The 5,593-nt window shown below is 41.9% G+C and overlaps 1 protein-coding gene across 2 annotated transcripts in view; it reads right to left on the minus strand.

Moving 5' to 3' along the window:
• LOC106879964 (interstitial collagenase) overlaps positions 1–5,593 on the minus strand; it is a 135,238-nt gene that overhangs the window by 97,567 nt on the left and 32,078 nt on the right. The gene's annotated exons all lie outside the window — the stretch shown is intronic.

The following is a 5,593-nucleotide window of genomic DNA, read 5'->3' on the forward strand; positions in this document are numbered from 1 at the left end:
TAACAGAATAAAAGAATATGCATACACACACAAAAACAGACATATCCATTATCCTTAAGCTTTCTATTTCTGAGAGGGCTGTAGTGATGCTGTTGTGACATATAGCGAGTTTGGGGCATTTAAACCTAGAGGAAACCATCCCTCTCCAGGTCTAAACACGACTTATTCTTTCCAGCGAGAAAGAGGGAAAGAGAATATGAATTGGACTACAGCATTTAACACACACTCAGTCCCTTTCTCTTTCTGTATATATGTATAAAGTGATGGTATGCTGTCAACTTAATGTGACAGTCCCATGAAAGGGAAGAATGATACTGCTATTTAACCCTAGGAAACACCGTTTCCTGTTGGCCATGACATTTTCTGTGTCCTTATGTTTTCAAAGGGAGTGATAAGCACCTCTACCCAGCAAAGCCAGCATCCAGAGACTAGTTTCAGAGTCATTGCTCATTATCAGTCTGGAGTAGCATGGCTTGCTAGCTGAATTTTTTTTATTGGGGCAATAAATGTCACACATAGATGGTACGATACAGGACAATACAAAAAAAAAATGTTATGAGATCGAATGATGCTTTGTTTTTTTTTAAATTTTAATGAAATAATTAGATTTAATTTATAGTCTTTTTCCTTTTGGGAAGGGGATTATGCCCGGTTGCATCAAAGGCCCAGCGACGACCCCTTTCCTTTTTTCTTCCAATGCAAATCAAGTAGGGTTACTTTCACCCACCTTTCTTAACACAGCCTTCCATCTTTCCTCAAACACACTTCGCGACAGGATCATCTTCTCCAGCCCTATCTTGCTCTTCAGATGATATCTGAAGAATTGTAGCAAACCAGGGCCAGAGATGAAGGATCCCGTCACGAGTCCTTGCATTCTAGTTTTCCACACACATTCTTTCAGTACAGCAACTGTACAGAAAAAACATACCTCACCTTTCTTTGAGAGTTCAGTGGGCGTTACAATCTTTATTATAGATTCAGCCGATAGCTGTACTCTTCCTAATGCGACAACACGTGATCGACGTAAATCATCAAGCCTAACAACTCCCGACAATGTACAAAGGCGTGCTGGACAGTTTCATCGTCCAGCCCATATCTTGGACATATCGTTGGCACTGACATTCCGTGCCTGGATAACTTATCTCGAACAAGTAAAACATTCCTGTAACACTGCCAGGTCAGGGATTTTTGGTAATTATCCAAATACCCTGGCCCGAAAGTATTTTCGAACAGGTTGGTAAGTTGGTCCTCATCAAACCCCAGAGCTTCTCCTAGAGCGTCATCGTTTTTATGCTCTCCCATCTCTCTATATAAAACCGAGGTGGTGTTCCCACTACCGACCTTGCCCGTCTTGTGGATAAGCACGAGTTCCTGTTGACATTCCTTTTGCTATTCAGTCAGATTACGTCTTTTAATGAAACCGGGTTTAAATCGCTCCAAAGAAGCTGGTCGCAGAAGGAGTTCCTCTGCCAGCGGATTCCACACCTTATCACCTTCTAGGTAAGGTCAGAAATGCCTCAACCTCAACGCATGTCTGTGCATCATTAGCCAGGGCATCCCCAACCCACCCTTTAGCGGTTCCTGGCAGCAAACGGAGTGCCTCACAAGTGGCTTTCCACAAAAAGCGGAAAAGGAGGCGTTCCAACTTGTTTAACCACGAATCGAGGCAAGGGACAACGGTCAGGTGGTAGGTGATTACAGATGCAATAAACATCTGTACCACCTCCGCCCTTCCTTTCAAGAACAGAGCCCTTCCAGACCAAGTCCGTAGAGCCTCTACCTTGTCTGCCACTCGCTCCAATTCTTCGTCCAGTCCAAATCAAACTCCAAGCAACTTAAAAGGATCATCTGTCCAGTGACCCACGACACTGGACGATATCGACTTGCTCCTCCAAGTGTCGAGGCGCAAGCCAATGGACTTGTCCCTTTTGTCCCTGCCACTGCTCCGTATCCTTTGATTGCATCTTCTACACAAGGTAGCTGCGCTTCATTGGACACGATGAAGGTGACGTCATCCGCATAAGCAGAGACCGACTTACCGCATCCAATTTCATTAGGGTTACCTCCTAACTTCTCCAGCTTCCACAGCAATGGCTCAAGAGCCAACACATACATGGCGGAGATCCACTTACGGAAATCCGAGCCCATCCCAGGCACTTCGAAGACCGCCGTCAGGTACTGGTGGTCTACCCTATCAAACGCTTTATTTTGGTTTAAATGGACCATGGCCTCACCTATGCCGGTTAATTTACCCACCCTGTCTAAGGTGTAGCGGATAAGGTGAAGATTGTCCTAGATTGACCTGCCTGGGATGGCGCATGTCTGCGTCCTCCCTACAAGTTTCTCCACGACACACGTCAACGTTTTAGCTAACACCTTGGCCAAAATCTTTAACTCTACATTAAATAGAGTTATGGGCCTGTAATTAATATTATCCCCCTTGCTCGGAACCTTCTGGATCAGCGTCACTGCTCCCCGACTCACAGAGCTGGGAATCCTCCCATTCTGTTGCCAGTTTGTGTAGACGCTAGCCAGCAGAGCCCTGAACAAGTTCGGCATACTACGATAAAACTCATAGGGTAGACTATCCAGCCCAGGTGAATTGTCCCCGGCGCACTCGGCCAACACCTCTTTTACCTCCGCAGGAGTGATCGGTCATTCACAGCATTCCGCCTCCCGTGCCGAGAGTCGCGGTCCACCGGCTAGAAAGTCCTTTAACGGCTCCACATGCCCAAGCGTTCCGCTCTCCCCGAACAACTGAGCGAAACGCCGATGAAAGGTCTTTTGCATAATTTCCTGTCCATAGATCTTGTGCCCCTGTTCGTCAGTTAAAGACTTTATAGAGGCTTTTTGCCCTTCTGACTCTCCACACGACTTGCCCATTCGGTAGTGTTAACACCTTCTTGCCCCACTGCACGTAACTTAGCTCTAACTCTGCTGCCTTCGCGTTTGGCTTTGAGGAGTCCATGGCCTCGCCTAAATTATTAAGTAACTCCCCTTCTATCCTAGATCTATCTAAACTTAGTTGATTGCTAAATCTAATAGACTCTAAACGAATGGCTCTCCTTAGGGCGTGCCACCATCTATTATTAATGATAGCACCACATAGTGCCCCCTGTACTAACTCTTTAATCCGGGCACGGAAGTCTTTACAAATCAAAATAGGCTTGTTCATCTTCCAGTACCCGGGTCCCTGTCTATGACATTTACCTACGCGTTCCTCACACGTCACAAATTTGTGGTCCGTGTAAGGTACAACAAAAAATCGTGAACAGCTAAAAGTATCCCTATCTCTTTCCCTAACGAATACTTTATCTATGTAAGATCTGCGTGAGCCGTCGTTATTACTCCATGTCTACTGTGGAACGCTCGGCTCATCTGGTCTGTAACGGTCTACTAGATTATAGCTCTCTAATAGACCCTTAAGTCCAGGATTTCCTTTCTTATCAGTCGAGCCAACACTATCCACTCATGCATCAAGGATAGTGATAAAGTCTCCTAACAGAACAACCGTTTTTGACGTCACTAGAAAGTGTTCTAGGTTTCGAAAAAAAACCAGACTGCCCTCGCTCGTTAGGATCGCAGACAGCTACCAGCCTGTAAGACTGTTTACTCACGTGGGTTGCATCCAGGACAACCAGCCTACCTTCTGGGTCCAGAAATCAGTACTTATTGTAAGTCCAAGTTCTTCCAGAATAAGATCACCAAGCCCCACTCCTTGTCTGCTAGGAGCGATAAATTTCTCATAGCCATTCAAGAGAGGCGAGAACACTTGTGGTTCACTCATCTTGGACTCAGTTACAATGCACACATCTATATCATGTGACCTGAGGTCGTCCAGGAAACAAGTTTGTTTCCATTTCGACCCCAGACCATGCACATTCATGCACCCTAACTTAATCGACATGATAAAAAAAAATTTTAAGGAGTACTTTCAGTTTAAGTTGGGGTAGGGGTTGCACAAGTTTTTCTCCCCCACATCTTTCTCTTTGCTTGGTGTAGCAGCTGGGCTTTCTCTAGGTGTGGTAGCCGGGCTTACAGTTAGCTTCCCCTTCCGCCACCTCGGAGCTGACGTATTCGTACATGTCAAAATTCTTTATTTATTTAATTTCTAATGAACATAAATGGGATATACCAATACTATATTTGCATACACATACACAAACTAAGAATATGTAAAAGAAACTAATAAATTATAGTAACTAATGAATTTATATACAAATGTAAATATTTAGAGGTGAAAAAAGTATTCGTACAGAACATAAATAACTGATAATTCTGATTTAATACTTCGTAGCATAACCATTATTCAGTTCCACTTCAACCAATCTCTTCTTGTAGTTCTTAATCAATGACTCGCATGTTTCTTTAGGAATTTTTTCCCATTCTTCTTGACAAATTTTCTTCAAATATGGAATGCACATTGGGGCTCTTGAATGAGTTTTAATTTTCAAATAACGCCACAAATTTTCAATGGGGTTCAAGTCGGGTGACTGGCTTGGCCATTCTAATAATTTTATATTGTGATTGACAATCAATATTTGGTAGGCTTCGCCGTGTGCTTAGGGTCGTTATCCTGTTGTAAAACCCACCCTTCACAAAGCTGGAGCTTTTCTACAGAGTCCCATAAATTATTGTTCAAATTATTTTGGTACATCTCTGCATTCATTTTACCATCTATCACATGTAAATTGCCAGTGCCATTTGCAGAGAAACACTCCTACACAATTATGTTGCCACCTCCAAACTTTACAGTAGGAATTGTGTTTTTCGTCGAATAGGCGGTACCATCATTCCTCCAAACATGGCTACGCGAATTTCGTCCAAACAATTCAATTTTCGACTCGTCTGTCCAAAGAACATTTTACCAGAATGTATCAGATTTATCTTTATGTTCATAAACAAATTTTAAACGGACATCTCTATGCCTTTTAGTAAACAGTGGAGTTTTTATAGGAGAGCATGACTTCAGTTCATTCTTATGAAGTTCATTGCTGATTATTCATAGTGTGACACTAGACCCTGAAGCTAACAAATCTTCTTGCAGCTCCTTTCTGGTGATCATTGCGTTTATTTTTGATACTTCACTTCATTTTTCTTAAAGATCTAGGGGAAATCATGCGTGGTGCACTGGATTTTATTCTGTTTTCAACAATTGCCGATTTTTTATATCTTTGAATAAATGAAGATATAGTAGAAAATGGAATACAAAGGGTCTCTGATATTTTCCTGTAACTTTTACCGGCTTTCCACTGTTCAACAATTAAGTTTTTCACTGAATTTGTGAGTTCTTTACTTTTCGCCATTATTAGGACACTACTTTATGTTGTCTCAGTGCTGAATGAAGAAGATAGCATTTTGACACTTAAAAATGACTACTGATAAGATTATTGGAACAAACAAGAAAGTTCTAGTTAAAAAAAAAATTTAACAGTAACTCATAAATATTTATAATTGTATATAGATTCATTAGTTACTATAATTTATTAGTTTCTTTTGCCTATTCTTAGTTTATGCATGTGTATGCAAATATAATATTGGTATATCCCATTTATATTCATTAGAAATTAAATAAATGAAGAATTTTGACATG

The sequence above is a fragment of the Octopus bimaculoides genome, chromosome 1 (assembly GCF_001194135.2).
Source record: "Octopus bimaculoides isolate UCB-OBI-ISO-001 chromosome 1, ASM119413v2, whole genome shotgun sequence".
Taxonomy (NCBI): Eukaryota; Metazoa; Mollusca; class Cephalopoda; order Octopoda; family Octopodidae; genus Octopus; species Octopus bimaculoides.